General features: G+C 40.4%; 1 protein-coding gene and 1 long non-coding RNA gene across 2 annotated transcripts in view; both read right to left on the bottom strand.

Annotated features, from left to right (window-relative positions):
- bmper (BMP binding endothelial regulator) overlaps nt 1-27708 on the bottom strand; it is a 135878-nt gene that overhangs the window by 80111 nt on the left and 28059 nt on the right. The window lies entirely within an intron of this gene.
- LOC117514118 lies at nt 1493-10277 on the bottom strand. Its single transcript, XR_004561810.1, has 4 exons — nt 10203-10277; nt 8874-8881; nt 5218-5222; nt 1493-1503 (listed from the first exon to the last, which is right to left on the bottom strand). It is a non-coding gene; the product is annotated as an uncharacterized LOC117514118 (long non-coding RNA).

Raw genomic sequence — 27708 nt, 5'->3', positions numbered from 1 at the left:
CTCCAGGCTAGACTCAATCTGCTCTCTGCTATCACTACAAATCACAATCTCATTGGCAAACAACATAGTCCATGAAGACTCCTGTCTGATCTTGTCAGTCAACCTGTCCATCACCATCATGAACAAGAAGGGACTCAGAGCTGATCCTTGATGTAATCCCACCTCCACTTTGAATGACTTTGTCATTCCTACTGTACATCTCACCGCTGTCACACCTTCATCCATGGTAATGTGCTGTGGCTACAAATATGTGCACTCACACAGAAAACAAGCACTAAGGATGATTTGTGTGTCATACTCTGATGGGACCATGTGGAATGGTCCCATCAGGAATGTAAGCAAAGACACCATCCAAACCAATGTCCAACAAACTGTATTTTTAAGCACAGTGTGCCCCCCCCCCAGGAATCCTTTTCAGAACATTCTCTGCCATTTCAAAATGGGAACAGGATTTCTTTGAGGCCTCCAAAGCAATCCCTGAGGTTGGATTTCTGATAGCCCAAAAAGTACAGTGCACCACAGTTCTCTTTTGCTAGCTAGCTTCTCTTCAGTTAGCATCTCTATTTCTATTTTCTAGTTCATCTCGAATCTAATTTTCTGAAATTTGTCACAGGTATGTTAGTTCTGTTATGGAACAATTGTCATGCAACCTTACAAAAGCTGGACTGTCTGCACAAAAACCTGCAGCGAGTCAGTGGTCATGCCCTTAAAGAAGGGATAGCCTAAATATAATTATTATTTTTTTCTGATAAAACATAATACAAACATGCATTTCCCACCCTTCTTATGAGTTTTTTTTTGTTTTGTTTTTGATCATTAATAAATCGCTAAAATAAAAACTAAGACGTACGCGCAGTGGTGGGCACAGCTAACCAAAAAGTTAGCTTTGATAACGGCTAATCAGCTAACTGCAAAGTTATCCTTTATAAAGCTAAACCAATAAACCACCCAAAAATTTATCTGACGCTACAGCTAACCAATAACTTTCAGTATTGTCTCCGGTACAGTTGCAACTACTAACAAGCTGATTTGGAGTTTTAACACCAGATTCACTTCTAGTAGCATCAAAGGCCACCACAGACCCAAACAATGAGTCAACATTTTTGTCTTTGTGCACTCTACCCACTGCTGGAAGCTCCTGTTACTACATATTTTGTAGCAGTAAAGCAGTTGAGAGGAACTAAGCTCAACTCTGCATACACAAAAAAAGAAAGCCATTATTTCTTAACATGATACAGCAATGCTGCCGTGAGGCAGAGGTCTTGGAAAATAAAGCAGTTTTGACTTATCGTTTTGATTTAAAATCAAATCAATCTGGATAGAATAACTCCATTAACGTCAATTCTGTCATTTGTGCAAAGTTAAAATATAACACATATCTTTTAATTTTAAATAATGCACTAATTCTGAAGTTTTGTAACAATGGGCCTCCGCTAACACTGATTGATTAACTCATTTATTCTATGTAAAAACCAACATGTTAAAGTGCTTTTGTAAAATATGCTATTTTATTCATATGTAAAAAAAAAAAGCCATTTGCAAAAGCCAAAAGTCAAGTTGTGATTAGACAACCATCTGATATAACCAGGGTCAAAATGCATAGAACACTGCGAGCATCTGGCGCCCAGGAGAGAATACTGCCATGTACACTACTGGCCAGTAGATGGCAGTCAAGACCGTGGAAACTTGCCAAAACAAATATTCCAAATAATCCGCATCTGCTACATTTAATCTGCGTGGAATTGCATAAACGCAAACCGAATTTCAGACATCTTAGATATATTACTCTGGAACAAAGACAACAAACAGTATTGTAAAGGACAATAAGCACAAAGTTAAAGAACAAACAGGAAGCAACTGCAACTCACATTGGTTCCAACTGAAAATAATAGAGAAGCAACCTGAGCTTCTTCTGGCATTTTTACATAAAACAAACACAATAACAATGTCTATAAACCCAGAGAATATATTCACGAGAGTTTTAGCCACAATATACAAAGATCTTAATGTTGTTGTCCCTGTGGAGCCTGATCAGAGTGTCTCAAATGCATTTCTCCTGTCCTGAACTTTTACCCATAATGCACTAGCACTGCCGAAGCATGTCCACATTAAAACCTTCAAAATTAGTACAATACTTGAAAACTAAAACATATAGCTGATATTTTCACTTTATAAAATTTCAGAAGTAACGTTAATTTAAATAACATGTCCAAAATTAGTTTGGTTAAAATTTTAAAAATAACTTAAAACTTTATACCTCTGTATGACTTGGGTGACATTGCCGGTGGGTTAGTATGGTGTCAAGAGCAATTATCTTATGACCAGTTCTCCTCTGACTGCAGAGGATACAACAGTTTCTTATGAAACTAGCTCTCCTCTGTTTACAGAGAATAAAGCTGTTTATCTGCTGCAAAACATTTAACAGATAAGCTCTACAATGTTTTATATCGGACTTAACAAATGTTTTTAAGTGTGCAAGTATATTCACAACACCTGCAAAATCATGTTAGTGATCTAAAAATTATCGGACCAAAATCTGTCGGAAGATAATTGGTCCAATGATGGGTTTCGAAGTTATCTGAAAAGCTAATCCGTTAATGAAAACATTAACTTCGGTAATTAGCGGATTATCTGAACTGTGCCCACCACTGCGTATGCGCATGTGGACCAAGCTCCCACCTTAATGTATCCAAATTGAATTCTATGTACAAGAGAGGAAGAATTTTGATAAGACGGACTGACAAAAGTCTCACAAAGTTCAGCTGCGATCAGCACGACTGTCACAAACAGTCTCAGTGTCTGGGCAGGTTGTTTATATGCTTGTCTAAAAATAGAGTCTGACTCACTCACTTATAGATGCAGCCGCTAACGTGACGGCAACCCACAATTCCTCACTTGTCTCGCTGAGAATGGGTTTGAAACCAAAAAACTTTTTGACAGACACTGCAGTTCCAACATTATTTGACTTCAGTAAGTGTGTAAACACGGGGTGAGCCACAGCCAACGTGAGACGCGGAAACAAGATATAAATTCAAATATAAAGTCTTATCTAACCTGTCAGCTTCATCATCACAGCCTGATGAAAACCTATCCACAGAAGCGTCCTGATTTTGGACGATGTCTGAAAATAGTTCCTTGTCAGGGGCTGAAGAAATGTAGCGTTTTAAAAGAAGTCCCTCTGTGTTTTCAGCCTGAATCAGAGAATGCCTTGTCGTTCCACAACAAGAAAATTAACTTAAGAGTCACAGTGCCTCATTCATTAACGTTGTGTCAGCATTTATCACGGCTATCAGTTGACTCTTCCCGCGATGAAAATAAATCCTATTATCCACCAAAACAAAAATAAAATAAAATCTAAAAAATGTTAAATTACTCTGTTTGACATTCATGTAAGACATGAAAGAGGTGCAGAGCTTGTGGCTTGCTGTTGTATTGTAAACATATCACCCCAAATGCTTCCGTCAAACTTCAGGTTTGAATGCAGCATGCCTCTAGCGGCGATTTATTTTTAACAAATTTGTTTAGTGAAATAATTAATAGAAAATGCAAATTTTGAAAATAACTGTAAAAATTACTTTTATTTAACACTTAGAATGACACTATTATACAAAAAAAAATTGCAAGAGGTCCCTTTTAAATGGAATGGAATCCATATCAGTAATACAAAAATAGACGGTTACAAGGACAGGATGTGATGAGCTAAGTTGTTTTTCTCAGAACTTCACAGATAAGCTGTCTTTGTCCGAGCTGAAGCACGTCTCTGAGTGTGAAGACAGGAAGCCTTAAAAGAGGATATGCACTCCACCAAAGGAGAGGTCTGGAATCTGCTGCAGCCTGGTGAAGAGTGCTCAATAACTCTGTATTCAGTACCTGAAGTTTTCAATACATTTTCTCAACTGATAAAGAACATGGCAGTCATCCATGCTTAATGAATGCCACAAAATCTGAGCCAATCTTGGGTTTTCTGGCAATATTATTGAAAAAATGATCTTCACTACTGCGCTGACTCAACATTAAAACAAGAACAATAAAAGACTTTTCTTTAACATTCAAAACTAATGATGTCATGCTAATGGCTAGACTCATGGGATAAGTTGTTGACTCTGGGTTTTCTCTTTGAAAATATGACACTGATTAAAATAAATTCCCAATTACTGCTTAAATAAAGAACTCCAGATTGCTACAAAATGACTAATTGGTCTTTGAATGATGATATTCCGAGTTCGGATTTTTCACTGCCACAAACATCTGTAAGTACTACAAAGTTTTCAAACCCTCATTCGTGCACAAATTCCAACAGTATGTATGAACAAAACCAATCAAAGTAGGAACCCAGTGTTCACCCACACTGCGCAAGAAAGTAGCGGTGGGTGGGCCCATTAACATTTTACAACACCACCGCTTCCTCCTCCTCTGTGGAATCATTACACAAGTAAATATTATGACTGGTACAAAGTAGTGGTCTTAAACTTATTCCAGAAAGGGCCAAGAGAGTGCAGGTTTTCATTCCCACATATTACATCAGAAAGTGATCTTGCTGATGATATGACTTCACAACTTAAAGTACGTTAGAGTCACACAAACAGAAGTATGAAGAGAACCCATTCTTTTACTTTCTTCCTTCCTCTCGTTAAAATTTCCAAGGTCATGCCCTTCAGTCCCTCTGTCTTTCACTCTCTCCAGAATTCATTGTCACAGAGTGGTGTTAATAGGTGTGACCCATCTGCTCATCCTCACCACCTTAGTCAGCGGCCACAACGAGCTATTACGTATTATAAACACTTAACATACTGACACTACACCATGGCTGAATCACTGTCAATATAAGTCTATTTCAAAAACATTTTTTTATCCTAAGATAGTATCTCAAAGTGCCTTCTGTTTGCATGTACAAATCAAGCATATTCTGGCTGACAAAAGATGGGTGTTTTATGATCAATATTGGCATTTTAACAAATTAAGCATCCTACAAGTTAGTGTCAGGTGTACAAGTTGTTGTACAGTCTTGGAAAACCTGACACATTATTAATTTCTCATCCATATTCAGTGCAATTACTGCCTGACAGCTGCATGCACAAAGGTCAGCGTTCAGCAGGGTGAAAGATCAGCAGCTTTGACCTTTTGGTGTGTTGCGTCTTCACCTCCAAGACCTTTGCAACGCACAGTCTCAGAATGAAAAACAGCACATACATGAATATGATGCAGATATGGTGTCACCATCACTATCAAAGTCTATAGTTACCTGTAAAAGTACTTTTTGTTTATTAATATTACAAATATCAAATAAAAATATCGAGATGTGTGTAATAAAATTCTGTAATAACAATCAGAAAGCATTTCTACAATCTACATGAAGAACAATCCTGAAATTGTTCTTTTGCTGCTCAAAGAACAAAGAAGGAAAAACAAACTTTTCAAAGGTGTCTTATTCTTTGTTGCATTTTAGCAATAATACAATGAGAAAAAAATATTTATTCATTATTATGTTTGAAATTAAACCTGAAAAAAAAATCACAAGCTACAATTTAATGCAGGTTTTAGCCAAAATTGAGAATATGGGATTTTGATTGTTCAAACGTAAACAAACAAACATCCCTGTTTGTCATTTTTATTTTATCTACTGTAAAATATATATATATATATATATATATATATATATATATATATATATATATATATGGCTAATCAAACAATGAGGCTCTCTGACCACTAAGAGGCGACAGTGCTCACTATTTTTCCTCATCAGTGCTTATTCTTTTACCTCAGCCCTCCTCATCATCACTCACTTTCTCCAGGAGTTCACTCGTTTTAATAATATATTACAATAACATGTCACTTTGAACTATAGAGACAGCATAGGATTCTTGACTTACAGTGCCCTACTAAAGTAGTGGGCCCCTTGGAATTTCACACATTTGAATTTGTTTATGCCTTTTCAAATACAAAAAGTTAATCCAGCCTCTCAATATAAAAAAAAAATCTAAGATTATCTTCCTTAAACTCAAACTGAAAGCAAATCCCTACAACTTGACATAAATTATTTAAAAAATATAAAAGCCAAGATGATAGGTTGCATAAGTAATAGGGCGCTTGGGTATAATACCTGTAAATAATCAGTTTCATTCCCAGGTTTTTTTTTTTTTTTTTTTCAGAAAAGTCAGGGGATGGATACATGAACATTTTGGAGTCACTGAATATGTCCTGGAATTTATTTACATCAGTTATGAAGAAATACAAAAAGTATGGCACTCGATGGTAAATCTGTGTGGAGTAGACGGTTCTCAAAAACTGAGTGACTTTGCAAGAAGGAGAAGAGTGAGGAAAGCCACCAAGACAGCCAGACAACCCAGCAGAAGTTACAGGCTTCTGTAGTTGTAATTGGAGAAATTGTGCATAGTGCATGTTTTGTATTTTTTATCCCCAATTATACAGCTTCATTATTGCAAAACTTATTTTTTCATAAGGTAGACTATATTACAATTGTTTGTTTGTTTTTAACGATCCTGTGATTTCACGACTGTCACTCAGAGCCATCCTGGGAGACCATCAGTCCATCCCCACTTCCCGAAAGTACACTCACAGAAATATTTAACCCTAACTTTTAAGATGTATGTAATTTTATTACATGACAAATTCCCATTTACTTTTTTAGATAATTTTAATAAAACCTACCAAATAAACCTTACATGATGCATATTCATTACTGTAATAAATCCTATTTATTTGAAAGGCATAATCCTCAGCTTTATATATTTAGTATTAATGAAATATAATTACTTTAAATCAATAATAATGATAGTATTTATTTAAAATACATAAAGTATATTGTTTAAATTGCACAATAATTATGTTACCTATACATGATAAATGGCATTGGTAACATAATTATTATGCAATTCAAACAATATACTTTACGTGTTTTAAATAAATACTGTCATTATTGATTTAGAGTAATTATATTTTATTAATACTAAATAAAGCTGAGGATTATGCATTTCAAATGAATAGGATTTATTACAGTAATGAATATGCATCATGTAAGGCTTATTTGGTAGGTTTGTATTAAAATTATCTTTAAAAAGTAAATGGGAATTTGTCATGTAATAAAATTACATAAATCTTAAAAGTTGGGTTAAATATTTCTGTGAGTGTAGCTATCCATCTACTGCAGTCAGCTGATACGTCAGCGTCCCCTTCACCTTTTCCAGTGGCTGGAGTCCTCAACACCGAGGTACCTACGCACTGAACAATGGTGAGAGGAGTGCACCACATGGCTGCAGCGATGTTCGGTCATGTAGGAAATACGAGGTCCATTAGACAATAAACCGACCCTTTTATTTATTTTTTTAACTATATGGATTTGAATGACGTGTGATTCCACCAATCATGCTTGAACCCTCGTGCGCATGCGTGAGGTTTTTCACGCGTGTCGGTGACGTCATTTCACTGTGGGCAGGCCTTGAGTGAGATGTGGTCCCGCCCTCTCGGCTGAATTCCTTTGTTTCACACGCTGCTCGAGACGGCGCGCGTTGCTTTATCAAAATTTTTTCTGGACCTGTGAGGAATATCCGAGTGGATACTATTCGAGAAATTAAGCTGGTTTTCGGTGAAAAGTTTAACGGCTGATGAGAGATTATGGGGTGTTTCTGTCGGTGTAAGGACTTCCCACAGAGCGGGACGTCCTGCAGCGCTTCCAGGCGCCGTCATCGGCCTGTTTCGACCTGAAAACATCCTAATTTAAGGCTTAATTCACCCAGGACGTCGTGAGAGAACAGAGAAGATTCAGAAGAGGCCGGCATGAGGACTTTATGCGGACATTCCACTGTTTAAGGACATTTTTTAATGAAAGACGTGCGCGCAAATTCGCGAGTCGTTTCCGTGACGACTCGGCGAATCTGTGTGCGCCGTGACAGGAAAAACACCTCCGTGTTGAAAACCATTTGTAAAATTCAGGCGGCTTTTGATGGCTTTCAACAAGTGAGTAACTGAGAAATTGTTTAACAGCTTGGGCATGTTCCAACTTGCCCGTTAAGGTTTCCAACGGAGGTGTTTTTCCTGTCGCGACCCCCAGCGGTCGGGTCCGGCCCAACATGCGACTCTGCCCGCACGTTCTTTCATTACAAAATGTCCGTTAACAATGGAATGTCCGAATAAACTCCTCATGCCGACTTCTTCTGAAAGTTCTCTGTTCTCTGACGACTTCCTGGGTCAACAGAGCCTGAAATGTGGAAGTTTTCAACTTGAAACGGCGAGACGCTGCCGCCTCGAAGCGCAGATCGCCGTCAGGTGCCGTGGGCCGTCCTTAAAGACACACTACCAGACCAAAATCTCTCATCAGCCGTTAAAATTTTTACCGAAAACCACCTGAATTTATCGAATGGTGTCCACTCAGTTGTGCGTTACAGCTTTGAAAAAAATTTTATCAAACAAAGCAGCAGTCTCTGAGCCATTCCTAAACAATGAAAAAATCGATGAGAGGGTGGGCGACTCCTCACTCAAAGACTGCCCACAGGCGAATGACGTAACCGACAGGCGTGAAAAAACTCTTGCATGCCCACGAGGGTTCAAGCATGTCTGATGTAATCACACGTGATTCAAATCCATATGGTTTTTGAAAAAATAATAAGGTCGGATACTTTTCTAATAGACCTCGTACTTATAGTACGACTTGTCTGAGTTTCCCTATGCAACCACTCATATGACACAAATTCACTGAGTATATGCCTGGGCTTTTAACCTAGAATCTAACAATGCCCTTCCTGACACAACTCCATGGAGAATGAAGCATGGATGGCCTTAAAATGGGAACCTTCTGTATTGCAAACAAAGGCACTAACGGCTTGCTCGATTGTCATGAGTTAGTAAAGCAGCACGTCAGCATCTCAAACAACCTCTTTGTTTGATTACCTATAATTCTTTTGTCCGCATCAGCTAGAACCAATTGAGACATGCAACAAAACAGAGTTAAAAAACAGTGATATTTCTGGCAATGGTGACACCAGTAAGCCATGTTTGTTTGTAATCCATAATGGCTGTGGGTGTTACTGTGTAATACCAATGGTAGGGTCAGTATTCCAGTTCAGTAAACTGCTGCTACAACTACAGAAAGCAAAACAGCAAAACAACGCCTATAACCCTAAACTTTGTGCTGATCGTAGAGTGGTTGCACCATTAAGAGGATAGTTTAGTGTATTCAGCTGGTTATCACCGCTCCCATATTGAACAGTTAATGTTTGAGTTAAGATACTGACAGGAAAAGACCTCTGAGCTTTCTGTCCTGTGTTTACTAACACTCAGGTCGATCACAGCCGCTGAGTGTAAAACACACAACCACTACATGCAGGTCATGTGGAGTGTTTGGGTGATTGTCAGGCTGCTGTGACCTTTGACCTCCTTAACTACTGCGTGACAAAACGGAGGCTTGTGATAATGTGATGTTGGCGGAGATCAGCAGCTAAAATGTTTGTATTCGTAACTGTTCAAATGACAGCATTTGAATGTGATAGTCACTGCTGGTGTTTTCATTTAAAAACTCTGCACCTCTCTGTTCAGATATGATTTTTTTTTGCTTCCGAAAGAAAACAGAGAAGAAGTTTATTCCGGCCAATCCAATATTGCCAGTTGTCTCAGTTTCAAGGGGAATTTCCAGACTCATTTTCCGCTGGCATGTGCTGGTATCTGTTCTACTTAAGTCAAGCTGAAGTGTCGTTAGTGATTTTATTTCCCAAGCATGTGACTGATTTCATGTATGATAGATAGTCATTGTAAACAGCAGAAACGTGCGCACTCTAGCAATAGTGATCATGCGGACTGTCCCATCTTTTGCCTGCTGAATATAGATATAGACCAACCACTGTTGGCCTTGGTGAGCGCCAGATCGAGGGTAAGCACATTTCATGCTACATGTAACCAAGCCCCAACCTGTGGTTCTCTTAAATGAAGCAGACGTGGAAGTGGAAAATTTTGTAGTTCCTTGAATGGCCTATTGAGGCTGGCTCTAAATGCAAGTTGCTTCACAAAGGAGTCGATGTTGAAATGCCCAACTTAAGAGGAAAAATAAGCATGTTTACAGCCTAGCACTTGGTCTATGTAGGTATTTTTTCTCTCCATGGCAACTGTATGAGGGAAGGAGGGTGTATTTTTTTTATAACTCATTAGTTTAACATATTTTATGCCACAAAGTTATTAAAAACTTGTTAAACGTTGCCCATGTGGACCCACAGGCTCTAGACTGGGTAATGTTTATAAAATAGGTAGCTGATATCTTTCAAAGGTGGTATTAAATTATGCAAAGTTTCTATCATGATTTGGAATAGCGTGTGAGTCCAGAATGTAATTATTAATGTCTACTGTTGTTACATAATATCCGTAATTTCACTAACACACATGCACACATATGCACGCATACACTTACACAGAGGCCACTTCGCTTTTAATATATAGATGATTTACCGCCCCCTGTGGGAATGGTGTGTGAGTCCAGAATTTAATTATCAACGTCCATTATTCACTGTTGTTACCTAATAGCCCGAATTTCTCTAAAAATATTAGTCCTATCAACTTTCTGTTTTCACGTTGTTCATCCTTGACCCAAAATACATAAACATACCAAATGGCAAATGTCAGCTCTCCCCAGTATGTTTATGATCAATCAATTGTCCTAACTGAACCTCTAATAAGTCTATGCTGCAGTATTTCTGTCAAATGAAATTTTTGTCTTATTTAATTTGTTATGTTAGCATCATTAACACTGTTACCAGATATCAGTAACTCAGTGATGTTAGCTCCACTGTTACACAACACTTCCTGAGGCAATAATATACAAATAGTGACTAGTTTGGAGGGCAGCATAATGGAATGTCACCCCTCGGGATCATTGTTGCCTGCAGCTGCGGGCAACAATGATTCATTAACAACATCCATTAACAAACATTCTATTATGCTGCCCGATAAACCAGTCACCATTTGTTTTATTATACATCTGCGCCGTTAATAAATTTATCTTTACAACTGTGAAAAATTTGTTAAGTCATTTTTTATTTGTACCATAGTGAGTTCATGGTACTGTTTTTCAGACTTGGAGCGCTCTGATGTGTAGAACTGTCCCAGTTCATGGTCGAGTGTGGCAGTGGGAAGCTTCTCGACCTCATCGGGTGAAACACCATGCAAACCTTTCCTGTTGTCCTTCGCTAAAAACTCCTTGAACAGTGCAGAACTTTTCTTGATACTTTTCACGGTACTCTCACTGTCTTTCTTGGATGAGCGTTTATCCCATCAGTATCCACGGATGCAAACCTTCTGCTGCCTGCCATGAAGTTGTCTGCGACGCATCGCCCCTCCACATGCGTGAAACATTGTTGCCCCGTTATGACAAAATAGGTCCGCAATCACTCATAATGTTGCCCAAAATGGTGCTGAATCAGTGGCTATGGCAGTTAACTTTGGATGATTTATTGTGAAAAGCATTGCAATTATTACATGCAAATCAGCCAATCAGAACAAAGGATTTCAGTCAGATGTATAATAATAATATTTAATATCAGAACTCAAGCCATCCATCATGAAAACCACTGCCCGCTCAGCAAAAATATGCTTTAATAAGAGACCCAAGTGGTTAATGCGCTTGGTTTCAGTGCAGATGGTTCCGTGTTCAAATCCCACCCTTGCCACATTTCTCCGTGTAAAGTGGAGTTGCGTCAAGAAGGGCATCTGGCGTAAAACCTGTGCCAATTCAACATGCAGCTGTGGCGACCCCAAGTGCAAACAAGGGAGCAGCCGAAGGGACTTACTAAGAGACCCAAACCATGGCTACCATGTTAGCTTTCACTTGTTACATTAACTCTTAGATGGGGGTGTGTTTGGATTTCAGTCGCCCTGCCAGGGCATACAGGGTCTTGCCCATGCTCTACCTTTACCCATTCAGGGGTTGGCCAGGACTTAGATGGAATAAGCACTGCCAACATGGCAACACCGAGAGCAACAATTTTTGAACTTCAAAACCGCTCTTCAGAAAAACTGTGGCTGTCACATCAAGGAGGGTTTGTGCAGTATATATACAATGTAACATCAAACCCACAAATATGTTGAAGGAGACAGAGAGAGAAGGAAGATGTGTTTGCTTCAGGTGCTTTCATACAAAATCCTTCCACTGGAGTTGTTAAAATGTAAGCGTAGTTAGACAACTAAAAAAAAATTGCTGGATCTGTCCACTTTAGTAAATTTCTGAACAAAATAGATGTTTGTAAAAATATTTACCGAATGCAAACACAAATAATTACACCTTGAGATTTTGTTGTCAAGTGAACTGACTTGGAGCCCATGAACATTCAGAGTCTGACAATCCACTGGCTATAAATCAGATCCACATCACCTTCCTTTGCAGCTGTGTTCTGCTGATCCACTAACCAACTGGAATAATGTCCACCAGAGAACGTAGCACAAACAAATGTGTCAAATGTAATACTGTTTGAGTCATTCAACACCTGGTAGAACTCTCTCCACATCTGGCAACAGCACACAGTGCGTTCCTCACTCGCTGTCTCTCTCTGAGATATTGTCCACACGGATACAAAATGATCTTTGTTTTCAAATAGTGTTCTGTAAACATGGCAACGTTTCAAGATTTATCTGCGTCCACACTAAAACGCTCAAATCGACCAAACCAGCTGTAGTACATATGTCACGCCTGTATGTGGCGCTGTATGTTGTGTGAGTGCACACGCATTTTCCATCATTCACTGAACTTTCTACAGCTGGAAAACAACAGAGACAGAGAGAGAAGCTACCAGCTAAAATGAACTAAATATTAAATGATTCATTTTCAACACTTCAGTTTGGGTCTGTCTTGTCTTGTGCATATGCACGTGTGCGTGTGTGTGTGTGTGTGTGTGTGTGTGTGTGTGTGTGTGTGTGTGTGTGTGTGTGTGTGTGTGTGTGTGTGTGTGTGTGTGTGCGCGTGTGCATGCATGTGCATTTCTTCCTCATTCAAATGGACGGCATCAACTAATTCAGTAGAAAAACGACCACTGGATAATTTGCACCTTTCTCTGGACTTTCAATGGTTTGAAAACAACACAGCCATGAAAAATAAACCTAAAACATTGCAGTGACTGAAAGAAAGTCACACGACAAGTGTCCAGTTCAGAAAGTTAACTTCTCTCCTCTTCTGACTGGATCACCACACGGAAAATTTTTTTAAAAACTTTGGATTTTTCAAAGAATGGAAAAAAGAAAACAGATGGTGAGTCCACATAAACTTTAATGTACCTATTAACATAGTAACACGTTCCATGTGAGGTGTTTTGTCAGGTGCTTTAGACTCAAGGCAGTTTTAGAAAAATGCACACAATAAATCCAAATTGAATGCACTGTACAGAAATGTGGAAAAAGGATTCATTTAATATTGTTTTGTCTGCCATGATGACAGCTTGTTAGTCGATGCTACAGGTTGCCGTCCCAACAGTAACTGGGATTACCTATGAGCTGCTGTGGTTAGACAGGTAGTGCTGTGACGTAATCCTTTCAGAAATATTCCATATTGCTTGCCCACATGGAGACACAAATCCAGCATTTTCAGATTTACCCACTCTGGGACCCATTTTCAAATACTGTCATTTTTGGCCACCCAAAACAACATTTATGTGTGGACGAAACACCAAATCGATAAAAACTTCCCATGTGGCCATAAGATGGCATAAGCACGGTGAACAGTGGATATGTCAAATGTGACTACTGCACTGATTAAAAAACTGCAGGTTGTGGTGCGTGTGGGCTGCAGAGATCACATGAGAAAAAAAAAAATCAGGTGCTGAGAATTCAGCTAACCTGACCTAGAGCGGAGAGAGGAAGAGATGATGAAAGAATGGAAAAAAAAAACACAGCGATGGACAGACAGATATACAAAGACGATGACGACCATGACGGAGATCACTGGGCTCCCTCCAAGATAACAGATTGTCATGGCGACCTACCTGTCAGTCAATCTGTCAACCACATCCACTCTTGGCTCCACAGCACTCTGCCTCACCCGGACACACACAATGACTCCTCTGTGAGCGTGTGCATGTGGGTGTGTGTTCCAACCCCAAGGGCCATTAGCAGGTCCTCTGGACAAACTAGGAAGCTAACCTTCCACCCAAACCCCCTACCCCACCCCGGTATGTGGGACAGCGGAGCCACCGAGGCACCAGTATCCCTAAATAACAACCAGTCTGTCCTGAAGGACCTGCAGCCTCCGCTTTTGGTACTGTTGAGCACAGCAGCATTCAGATGCTCGTTATTGCAAACATCCACGATTTTACCTAGAAAAAGCAGGTCAAGACTGGGACCCTCTGAACCCGTGACAAAGTTAGTTTTAGCTCAAATATCCTGGATTTAGTGTCGACAGACAGACGGTCAGGCGGACGCACACACAGACGGAGTTCATTACTACAGCTTATGTATCACGGTGGCTTGCGCTAAAAAGGTGAAGATGGTGAACTCTGGGAAAGAGTGATGAGAATCTGGTTAAGTTAAATCATTGTGTTTATTTTTTTTCTAATAAATAAATCTTTTTTTTTTTTTTTTTTTTTGCTAAAACATTGTTTTAATCTGATTTGTCACTCATGTTACACCAACAAAGATCAAACTATTTTACTGCCAGTCATGCGACTTAAAAATATTTTAAATTGCATATTTTAAAATTGTTTTTCTTCTTTATTAAATGTTGATATTACATATTTTCTTCATTACTTCATTACTTCAGGACGTTCAAATGTTAAGGATGTGGACATCTACTGCCCCCTATTGGTTATATTCTGAGCATGACAATTAGCAACCCTTACTGGTTTTTTTCAAGCACCCACTTTTGGAATGATACAGATGTGATTCAATATTTTAAAAAATATATATAGAATAAAATACAAACATATCAACCAATCAGAAGTTACCCTTCTTTCCACTGAAGGGACACCAATATGCTAGGGAAACATTTTTTGCATTTTTGTTTTTAAGAAGTTTTTACAAATAAACAAATTCAGTGCCGGGACAGCTAATTATATTTGCGGTCGTGAATGTGTCAGTGTGCACGTGTGCAGGGAGGGGGTGCTTGTATGGGGTTAAAGTGGAGATGAAAGGCTGACCATTGCATGCTGATGACTGATAGCATTCAGCAGGCTTTTGGCTGATGTCTGCCTGATAACACAGAGGACATCTCAGTCAGGCAGAGGGGAGCCTCTAAACACAGCCAATCATGGGCCACAGGGTATACACACTTACTATATGAGGAGGCCATAGCTGAGTGGGTTTTCCATTAAGGGTCAAGGCGTTGAATCACATTCTCTTCTGTCGTGAACCTCAAATTGCTGCATTAATCCATTTTTCCAAATAAACCAGGTGACTGTGAAACTGTCATTGTGTGAGTTGTGTGCTGGACAAGTAACTTTACTATTCCTTCAAAAGGTAGCACCCCAATCCTTATGCTCACATTGAACGTACTGTTCATACGATGAAGGGGAGTGTATACACTGTACACTTAAACAGGACTTTCTATCAGATTTGTCCAAAGATAATAGCTTTAAACTTTCAATCATATTCAGTAGCTATTTCTATTAATATCAGTGTAGAAGGCACATAATTACCCAGGAGAAGAAAAAGAAGAAGAAAACCCAAAATGCCAACGTGCCACACAGTCACTGACTTGTCAAAATCTACATCATGTCACACTGCGGCCTAAACCAGCATTAAAACCAGTAGTTAGGTGGAAATTTGACCAAATTCTGGATTCTACAATGACTCAATCAAAGACTAATTTTAAACACAAAAACATAAAAGTATCAGACACTATACATACTGATTTACACACTTACATACACATACATACTTACACATATTAAGTACACATACAGAGAAAGATTAATATGTTAATAAGTGGATAAGTGTAAAGTGAGTGTGAGAACATTAGAAAGTGTTTGTGTGATAGTCTGTGTAGTGAGTGTTTGAGAGTGTGAGGAACAGAGACATGGGGAGGATGGAGAGAGCTGTTTATCCAACTCTACAAGCTGGCCAAAATCTGTCTTCATATGCCATCAACTTCTCTGCCAACGTCTGTGCCAGAACTGGAGAGGTAGTAACAAAGACGTTTTCTTCAGACAAGTCAGGGGATGAATACATGAACATTTCCAAGTCACTGAAGGGTTTTCTTTCACCAAAACATTAAATCTAGGCTTACATCTCAGATGTACCTTCTGGCAAATTGTAGCTGAACTTTCAGGTCTTCTTTTTAATAAAACCCTCCTCTATACCACTTCATCATGGAGCAGTGTAACTGGGGATACAAAATGCAAAACATGCACGATGCACAATTTCTCCAGTCACAGCCACAGAAGCCAGTAACTTCTTCTGGGTTGTCTGGGTGTCTTGGTGGCTTTCCTCACTCTTCTTGCACAGTCACTCAGTTTTTGAGAACTGTCTACTCCACACAGATTTACCATAGAGTGCCATACTGTTTGTAGTTCTTCATAACTGATGTAAATAAAGTTCAAGACATATTCAGTGACTTGGAAATGTTCATGTATCCATCCCCTGACTTGTCTGAAGAAAACTGGCAATTAAACTGATTATTTACAGGTATTATACTAAAGGAACTGATTGCTTATGCAACACATCATCTTGGCTTTTATATTTTTAATTCATTTATATCAAGTTGTAGAGATTTACTTTCAGTTTGAGTCTAAGGAAGATCATTTTAGAAATTTTTATATTGAGAAACCTGATTTACTTTTTGTATTTGAAATGCCATAAACAAATAAAATGTGTGAAATACCAAGGGTCTGAATACTTTTGCAAGCCACTAATTGCTTCATATTGATTCAGTGGCTCAAAAAGCTTCAGTTTCTCCGTCACTAGTAAATTTTATTCAGCATGAAACATTTTACATCGCTCAAAAGATACAATTACAATTAGTGAGCACTTCTCCTTTGCTGAGATAATCCATCCCACCTCACAGGTGTGCCATATCAAGATGCTGATTAGACACCATGATTAGTGCACAGGTGTGCCTTAGACTGCCCACAATAAAAGGCCACTCTGAAAGGTGCAGTTTTGTTTTATTGGGGGAGGATACCAGTCAGTATCTGGTGTGACCACCATTTTCCTCATGCAGTGCAACACATCTCCTTCGCATAGAGTTGATCAGGTTGTCAATTGTGGCCTGTGGAATGTTGGTCCAGTCCTCTTCAATGGCTGTGCGAAGTTGTTGGATATTGGCAGGAACTGGTACACGCTGTCGTATACGCCGGTCCAGAGCATCCCAAACATGCTCAATGGGTGACATGTCCGGTGAGTATGCCGGCCATGCAAGAACTGGGACATTTTCAGCTTCCAAGAATTGTGTACAGATCCTTGCAACATGGGGTCGTGCATTATCCTGCTGCAACATGAGGTGATGTTCTTGGATGTATGGCACAACAATGGGCCTCAGGATCTCGTCACGGTATCTCTGTGCATTCAAAATGCCATCAATAAAATGCACCTGTGTTCTTCATCCATAACAGACGCCTGTCCATACCATAACCCCACCGCCACCATGGGCCACTCGATCCACAACATTGACATCAGAAAACCGCTCACCCACACGACGCCATACACGCTGTCTGCCATCTGCCCTGAACAGTGTGAACTGGGATTCATCCGTTAAGAGAACACCTCTCCAACGTGCCAAATGCCAGCGAATGTGAGCATTTGCCCACTCATGTCTGTTACGACGACGAACTGGAGTCAGGTCGAGACCCCGATGAGGACGACGAGCATGCAGATGAGCTTCCCTGAGACGGTTTCTGACAGTTTGTGCAGAAATTCTTTGGTTATGTAAACCGATTGTTTCAGCAGCTGTCCGACTGGCTGGTCTCAGACGATCTTGGAGGTGAACATGCTGGATGTGGAGGTCCTGGGCTGGTGTGGTTACACGTGGTCTGTGGTTGTAAGGCTGATTGGATGTACTGCCAAATTCTCTGAAACGCCTTTGGAGACGGCTTATGGTAGAGAAATGAACATTCAATACACGAGCAACAGCTCTGGCTGATATTCCTGCTGTCAGCATGCCAATTGCACGCTCCCTCAAATCTTGCGACATCTGTGGTATTGTGCTGTGTGATAAAACTGCACTTTTCAGAGTGGCCTTTTATTGTGGGCAGTCTAAGGCACACCTGTGCACTAATCATGGTGTTTAATCAGCATCTTGATATGGCACACCTGTGAGGTGGGATGGATTATCTCAGCAAAGGAGAAGTGCTCACTATCACAGATTTAGACTGGTTTGTGAACAATATTTGAGGGAAATGGTGATATTGTGTATGTGGAAAACGTTTTAGATCTTTGAGTTCATCTCATACAAAATGGGAGCAAAACCAAAAGTGTTGCGTTTATATTTTTGTTGAGTATAACAACCTGTGTGATGGACATTATTATTGGTTGTTTATGGCTCTAATATCAAACACAAATACATTTATCAAGCACAGCACAGATGTTGTTTGTGCAGAGAAAAAGGTGCATCACTTGAGCCACCTTGGCTTTTCCAGTCAGTGTATGCACTGACAAAATTATTTAAGTATTTACTTTATGTGCATAAATGAATGAAACCATAGAATTAATCATACGAGGTCTGTTAGAAAAGTATCTGACCTTTTTATTTTTTGCACAAATCTGATGGAATAGAATCATGTGTGCTTGCGTGAGCCAACCTTGAACCTTCGTGCGCATGCGTGATTTTTTTTCACGCCTGTCGATTGTGTCATTTGCTGGTAAGCAGCCTTTGTGTGAGGACATGTGCTGTGTGCTCGTCGGATTTTCATTGCAAGGAAAAAGACAGAACGACTGGAGCAGCGCTACTGCATCAAATTTTGCCAGAAACTGGGCGACAGCCAGGTGGAAACCATTTGGAAGATTCAGACGGCTTTTGGTGACGATCCTATGGGCATCACACAGATTAAGGAGCGGTACAACTGGTTTAAAGACGTCCGCACAACGGTGGAGAGTGAGCCACGCTCCGGTCGGCCATCAACATGCTGAAATGACCAGATCATTTCCAAAGTGAACGCTGTGGTGATGTGGGACCGTTGTGTGACTGTCCGAGAAATTGCGGAAGAGGTGGACATCAGCACTTTTTCGGCACATTCCACTGTGACAGAAGATTTGGTCATGAAAGGAGTTGCAGCGAAATTTCAACAAGGAGGTGCTTTTTGCTCCGCTGTCAGCAGCTTCGCTGCAACTCTTTTCATGGCCAAATCTTCTGTCACAGTGGAATGTTTCTGTGTAGGCTCTCAGTTGTCCAGGTGGTTTCCATAGTAGAAAAAGCTTGAATCTTCGACTGGACTGGGTTGCTTGATGCAAGGACATTTCGCTTCAAATCGCACCCTCTCAAGGGAGCCATCAGGAGAGGGTCCCTCCCATCATTAGGAGGGACAGCTGCCCTGTCATTAGGAGGGTGCTAACTAGAGCACAATAGGTGCTAATTAGAGCTATTGTTTAGTCACTGGCCTATAGCAGTCTGCCTCTCGGTAGGAGGGGTCTGGTTAGGTTTAAAACTCCAGCTTTTGTGACTTCTTGATTATTCTTCTCTACAAGAGTCAAGACAGAAGTCAGACCACCAGAGCAAGAATTTTAGCTGAGGAAGCGTCTGCGATTTGAAGCGAAACGTCCTTGCGTCAAGCAACCCAGTCCAGTCGAAGATTCAAGCTTTTTCTACTATGTCACAGTGGAATGTGCCGAAAAAGTGCTGATGTCCACCTCTTCCGCAATTTCTCGAACAGTCATACAATGGTCCCGCTTCACCACAGCGTTCACTTTGGAAATGATCTGGTCATTTCAGCATGTTGATGGCCGACCGGAGCGTGGCTCGCTCTCCACCGTTGTGCAGACGTCTTTAAACCGGTTGTACCGCTCCTTAATCTGTGTGATGCCCAAAGCATCATCACCGAAAGCCGTCTGAATCTTCTGAATGGTTTCCACCTGGCTATCACCTAGTTTCTGGCTAAATTTGATGCAGTAGTGCTGCTCCAGTCGTTCCGGCATTTTCCTTGCAATGAAAATTCGACGAGAGCACAACACACGTCCTCACACAAAGGCTGCTTACCAGCAAATGATGCAATTGACAGGCGTGAAAAAATTCATGCATGCGCACGAAGGTTCAAGGTTGGCTCACGCAAGCACACGTGATTCTAATCCATCAGATTTTTGCAAATAATAAAAAGGTCGGATACTTTTCTAACAGACCTCGTATGTTACATGGAGACAGCAAGATTTTCTGTTTTGTCATCTCTACAGCCTCCAACACTCCATGGTCACAGCGTGCACCTTGGATGTTAGATCTCTACTTTGGGTCAACTTTACTTTTTGTTGTTGTTGTTTGTTTGTTTGAGATTCTTCCAGCAGCTCTTATTTGGGATTTCAACAACAGAAACATGCATCTCTTCCTCACACAAAGTCTTTATGGAGGTCTAGTGAACTTTGCCACAGGTAAGTGCATCTTTTTTTTGGCTGCTTCCCTTTCGCAAGTGTGTGTGTGTGTGTGTGTGTGTGTGTGTGTGTGTGTGTGTGTGTGTGTGTGTGTGTGTGTGTGTGTGTGTGTGTGTGTGTGTGTGTGTGTGTGTGTGTGTGTGTGTGTGTGTGTAAAACAATAATAACATTTCTGTAACATCATTGAATCTGTGTTGTGATGTAATGTGGGAAATACAACTGCAGTCCCACTGCAGAAATTATGAACATGCTTGAACTGCTGCGTTACAGTTCGATGTCACCAAGATGTATGCTCGTAATACAGCTGTCCTACACACCTTGTGATAGGACTTGCGTATCTGTACAACTGTGGCAAAACATGTCATGTTGCATCATTGCGTACTGAGATGCCAGCCTTAGTCTAGATTTGACAATTGTAGTCATCTCTTATAAGTTGACAAAGTCCAATAGTCAGAACAGGAAAGTTCTCCAAACAATTTGTTGAAGGTGAACTGTCAATAACATGCTACGGCCTTTAAATTCATCACCAGAACTCAACCCATCTGAACATCTGTGGCGGGTTTTGCACTGACATGTTGTGCAGTAAATGGGGGAATATGTTTTCGGAAGACTATGTCCGTCCCTACAGTAGACTTCAGATATATGTGGAATCCTTTTCTCACAAGGGACTGAAGCTGTTTTGCAAATTGGCATTGGCCAACTGTCTCAAAACACTGAGTGTTGCATTTTTATAGGATGTTGTTCACAGACATCAACAACCACACAGAAAGTCAAATCTTTCTAAGAAACACAGAAACATCAAGTTCATCGATTCTCATCCCCTCAAACAAAAACCTCTACAGTAAAGTTGGGGATAGATGTCAAAGTGCATGCGTTCCAGGAAAGAGTTGTCACTTAACATTTTGTAGGATGGTTTTAATAGGTGGGCTGAGCCACAGCAGCCTGAAAGGTATGTGTGTTAAAGCAAGGAAACCCTATTTCATGTTTCACTGCAAAGTTTGCTGTAAATACTCAGAATACTGAAAACAGACACATTTCCTCTACTCGCCAAATCATGTCATGTGCCTAAAGATGAACAGTGCGTTCATACATCTCACAATTGCTGGTATCACACTGTCAAATGTTTCTCACTGCACTTCTCGTCTCACCATACATTTCACCAAAACCAAACTTAAAGCCTCACACTTGGACTGTCATCAATGCCTCAGAATTGATGTATTCACTCACAGATGTTTCCCGGCAGGGGTGGTGGCCAAGTGGTTAGTGCGCGTGTTTCCAGTGCAAAGGTTACAGGTTCAAACCTCATCAATCAATCAATCAATCAATCAATCAATCAATCAATCAATTTTTTTATATAGCGCCAAATCACAACAAACAGCTGCCCCAAGATACAGAAAAACACCGCTGTGCTCCGGAACAGGAAGTGATACAATACCGCAATGAGAGCCAACCACCAGAATCCCCAGATTCCTTGCCTCCCCTTCCTCCATGTAATATGGATATATATGTAATATGGCATCCATAAGCTGGCATAACTAAGTAATTGACAGAATACGGGCTTTGGTCATGGATGACCTTCATGCAGTGGTGGGCACAGCTAACGAAAAAGTTGGCTTCAATAACAGCTAATCAGCTAATTGAAAAGTTATCTTTTATGAAGCTAAACCAATAAACCACCCAAAAAATTATCGGAAGCTACAGCTAACCGATAACTTTCAGTATTGTCTCCGGTACACTTGCAACTACTAAAAAGTTGATTTTGAGTTTTAACACCACAATCAAAGGCAACCACAAACCCAAACAATGAGTCAGCACTTATGTCTTTATGCGCCCTGCCCACTGCTGGAAGTACCTGTTTACTACATAGTTTGCAGCAGTGAATCAGTTGAGAGGAGCTAAGTTCAACTCTACAAACACCAAAAAAAAAAAAAAAATCATTATTCCTTAACAGAATATTGCACTACCGCTATGAGGCAGAGGTCTTGGAAAAGATGACAGACAGTGTTTGACATAAGCAGGATGTTAAAAAGCAATCAGGAAGTGATTGCAGCACACAGTGATTCCAACTGAAAATAATGGAGAACCAACCTGAGCCTCTTCTGGCATTTTTACATAAAACAAACACAATAACAATGTCTATAAACCCAGAGAATATATTCCCGAGAGTTTTAGGCACAATATACAAAGGGTTTAATGCTGTTGTCCGTGTGGAGCCTGTTCAGAGCATCTCAAATGCATTTCAGCTGCGTGAATGTACTGAGATTACCCATAATGCACTCTGTGGAGACAGCTTGTCCACAATAAAACCTTCAAAATTAGTGCATTACTTTAAAACTAAAACATATATCTGATATTTTCACTTTATATAACTTCAGATGTGACGTTAATTTAAATAACTTGTCCAAAATTAGTTTGGTTAAAATTTTAACCATAAGTTAAAACTTTATGCCTCTGGATGACTTGGGGGATATTGCCAGTAAATCAGTATGGGGTTAAAAGAAATTATCTTTTTTTTTTTTTTTCTTTTGCTTGCTTTCTTTTCTGTGACGAGTTCTCTGTACGAGGTCTGTTAGAAAACTATCCGACCTTTTTATTTTTTTCAAAAACCATATGGATTTGAATCACATGTGATTGCATCAGCCAAGCTTGAACCTTCGTGCGCATGCGTGAGTTTTTTCACGCCTGTCGGTTGCGTCATTCGCCTGTGAGCAGGCTTTGTGTGAGCAGTGGTCCACCCCTCTCGTCGGATTTTTATTGCGAATAAAATGTCTGAACGATTTGGAGCTTTGCTGCATCAAATTTTTCCAGAAACTGTGAGAGACCTCCAGGTGGACACCATTCGGAAAATTCAGATGGCTTTCAGGGATGATTTTATGGGGATTACACAGATTAAGGAGTGCTCCAGCTGGTTTAAAGACTGCCCACAGCATCTGAGAGCGCAGCGCACCATGAGCGCCGATCGACAGGCTGAAACAACCAGATCATTTCCAACGTGAAGGCTTTGTTGATCCGGGACGTCGTCTGACTTACACAACAATGGCAGAAGACGTGGACATCAGTACTTTTTCAGCACATTCCACTGTTACAGGAGTTTTTTTCATGGAAAGAGGAGCGGAGGGATGCGCCACCATGCCGCTCATGGCGCGGCACAAAACCACCACTGTGTTGGTCTCACAGGACGGCTTTCAGACGGCTTTCGGTGGCTTTTCAGTCGTGTGACTATCCGAGAAATTGTGCATGAGCTGGACATGCCCCAACATTCAATCAATTCAATCAATTTTTTTATATAGCGCCAAATCACAACAAACAGTTGCCCCAAGGCGCTTTATATTGTAAGGCAAGGCCATACAATAATTATGTAAAACCCCAACGGTCAAAACGACCCCCTGTGAGCAAGCACTTGGCTACAGTGGGAAGGAAAAACTCCCTTTTAACAGCAAGAAACATCCAGCAGAACCAGGCTCAGGGAGGGGCAGTCTTCTGCTGGGACTGGTTGGGGCTGAGGGAGAGAACCAGGAAAAAGACATGCTGTGGAGGGGAGCAGAGATCGATCACTAATGATTAAATGCAGAGTGGTGCATACAGAGCAAAAAGAGAAAGAAACAGTGCATCATGGGAACCCCCCAGCAGTCTACGTCTATAGCAGCATAACTAAGGGATGGTTCAGGGTCACCTGATCCAGCCCTAACTATAAGCTTTAGCAAAAAGGAAAGTTTTAAGCCTAATCTTAAAAGTAGAGAGGGTGTCTGTCTCCCTGATCTGAATTGGGAGCTGGTTCCACAGGAGAGGAGCCTGAAAGCTGAAGGCTCTGCCTCCCATTCTACTCTTACAAACCCTAGGAACTACAAGTAAGCCTGCAGTCTGAGAGCGAAGCGCTCTATTGGGGTGATATGGTACTACGAGGTCCCTAAGATAAGATGGGACCTGATTATTCAAAACCTTATAAGTAAGAAGAAGAATTTTAAATTCTATTCTAGAATTAACAGGAAGCCAATGAAGAGAGGCCAATATGGGTGAGATATGCTCTCTCCTTCTAGTCCCCGTCAGTACTCTAGCTGCAGCATTTTGAATTAACTGAAGGCTTTTTAGGGAACTTTTAGGACAACCTGATAATAATGAATTACAATAGTCCAGCCTAGAGGAAATAAATGCATGAATTAGTTTTTCAGCATCACTCTGAGACAAGACCTTTCTGATTTTAGAGATATTGCGTAAATGCAAAAAAGCAGTCCTACATATTTGTTTAATATGCGCTTTGAATGACATATCCTGATCAAAAATGACTCCAAGATTTCTCACAGTATTACTAGAGGTCAGGGTAATGCCATCCAGAGTAAGGATCTGGTTAGACACCATGTTTCTAAGATTTGTGGGGCCAAGTACAATAACTTCAGTTTTATCTGAGTTTAAAAGCAGGAAATTAGAGGTCATCCATGTCTTTATGTCTGTAAGACAATCCTGCAGTTTAGCTAATTGGTGTGTGTCCTCTGGCTTCATGGATAGATAAAGCTGGGTATCATCTGCGTAACAATGAAAATTTAAGCAATACCGTCTAATAATACTACCTAAGGGAAGCATGTATAAAGTGAATAAAATTGGTCCTAGCACAGAACCTTGTGGAACTCCATAATTAACTTTAGTCTGTGAAGAAGATTCACAGATTGAACAAATATGATTCAAACCACCGCAGCGCAGTGCCTTTAATACCTATGGCATGCTCTAATCTCTGTAATAAAATTTTATGGTCAACAGTATCAAAAGCAGCACTGAGGTCTAACAGAACAAGCACAGAGATGAGTCCACTGTCCGAGGCCATAAGAAGATCATTTGTAACCTTCACTAATGCTGTTTCTGTACTATGATGAATTCTAAAACCTGACTGAAACTCTTCAAATAGACCATTCCTCTGCAGATGATCAGTTAGCTGTTTTACAACTACCCTTTCAAGAATTTTTGAGAGAAAAGGAAGGTTGGAGATTGGCCTATAATTAGCTAAGATAGCTGGGTCAAGTGATGGCTTTTTAAGTAATGGTTTAATTACTGCCACCTTAAAAGCCTGTGGTACATAGCCAACTAACAAAGATAGATTGATCATATTTAAGATCGAAGCATTAAATAATGGTAGGGCTTCCTTGAGCAGCCTGGTAGGAATGGGGTCTAATAAACATGTTGATGGTTTGGATGAAGTAACTAATGAAAATAACTCAGACAGAACAATCGGAGAGAAAGAGTCTAACCAAATACTGGCATCACTGAAAGCAGCCAAAGATAACGATACGTCTTTGGGATGGTTATGAGTAATTTTTTCTCTAATAGTTAAAATTTTGTTAGCAAAGAAAGTCATGAAGTCATTACTAGTTAAAGTTAATGGAATACTCAGCTCAATAGAGCTCTGACTCTTTGTCAGCCTGGCTACAGTGCTGAAAAGAAACCTGGGGTTGTTCTTATTTTCTTCAATTAGTGATGAGTAGAAAGATGTCCTAGCTTTATGGAGGGCTTTTTTTATAGAGCAACAGACTCTTTTTCCAGGCTAAGTGAAGATCTTCTAAATTAGTGAGACGCCATTTCCTCTCCAACTTACGGGTTATCTGCTTTAAGCTACAAGTTTGTGAGTTATACCACGGAGTCAGGCACTTCTGATTTAAAGCTCTCTGTTTCAGAGGAGCTACAGCATCCAAAGTTGTCTTCAATGAGGATGTAAAACTATTGACGAGATACTCTATCTCACTTACAGAGTTTAGGTAGCTACTCTGCACTGTGTTGGTATATGGCATTAGAGAACATAAAGAAGGAATCATATCCTTAAACCTAGTTACAGCGCTTTCTGAAAGACTTCTAGTGTAATGAAACTTATTCCCCACTGCTGGGTAGTCCATCAGAGTAAATGTAAATGTTATTAAGAAATGATCAGACATGTCCTGTGAGGCTTCATCACGGCATTGCTTCATGTTCAAGCCTCATGTTCTGGCATGTTCAGCTCATGCACAATTTCTCGGATAGTCACACGACTGAAAAGCCACCAAAAGCCGTCTGAAAGCCGTCCTGTGAGACCAACACGGAGGTGGTTTTGTGCCGCGCCATGAGCAGCATGGTGATGCATCCCTCCGCTCCTCTTTCCATGAAAAAAACTCCTGTAACAGTGGAATGTGCTGAAAAAGTACTGATGTCCACGTCTTCTGCCATTGTTGTGTAAGTCAGACAACGTCCCGGATCAACAAAGCCTTCACGTTGGAAATGATCTGGTTGTTTCAGCCTGTCGATCGGCGCTCGGAGTGCGCCGCGCTCTCAGACGCTGTGGGCGGTCTTTAAACCGGCTGGAGCACTCCTTAATCTCTGTAATCCCCATAAAATCGTCCCTGAAAGCCATCTGAATTTTCCGAATGGTGTCCACCTGGAGGTCTCTTACAGTTTCTGGAAAAAATTGATGCAGCAAAGCTCCAAATCGTTCAGACATTTTATTCGCAATAAAAATCCGACGACAGGGGTGGACCACTGCTCACACAAAGCCTGCTCACAGGCGAGTGACACAACCGACAGGCGTGAAAAAACTCACGCATGCGCACGAAGGTTCAAGCTTGGCTGATGCAATCACACGTGATTCAAATCCATATGGTTTTTGAAAAAAATAAAAAGGTCGGATACTTTTCTAACAGACCTCGTATGCAGAGGATAGAGCGGTTTCTCCTGAAACTAGCTCTCCTCTGGATACAACTGTACAGTTACTACAAAACATTTAACAGGTAAGTACTCAAATCTTTAATATCAGACTTCATAAATGTTTGTAACTGTTAAGCTTTGTTCACTACACCTGCAAAAATATGTTAGCGGTCTAAAAATTATTGGACCAAAATTTATCAGAAGATAATAAGTCCGCTGATGGTTTTCAGAATTATCTGAAAAGCTAAACCAATAATGAAAACATTAGCGTTGATAATTGGCTATTAATTAGTTAATTAATTAGTTAGTTAGCGGATTAGCAGAACTGTGCCCAACACTGCCTTCGTGTCACCATCCAAGAACTTGTGGATGAGGTGGGTTGAAGCACAGGTTTGGCACATTCCATTCTGATGGAGGATTTTGGCATGCGGAAAGTGTCAGAAAAGGTTGTGCCGAAGCCACTAATGGCAGAGCAGAAGCAACTGCATCTGGAAGTTCCATCATGACAATGCAAAGGCCCATTCTGCTCAGCTGATTCAGACTTTCCTGGCCAAATAATGT

The sequence above is a fragment of the Thalassophryne amazonica genome, chromosome 7, assembly GCF_902500255.1.
Source record: "Thalassophryne amazonica chromosome 7, fThaAma1.1, whole genome shotgun sequence".
In the NCBI taxonomy this organism is placed as follows: domain Eukaryota; kingdom Metazoa; phylum Chordata; class Actinopteri; order Batrachoidiformes; family Batrachoididae; genus Thalassophryne; species Thalassophryne amazonica.
Note: the sequence above shows the minus strand (reverse complement) of the source record. Positions and strands in the feature narration are given on the sequence as shown.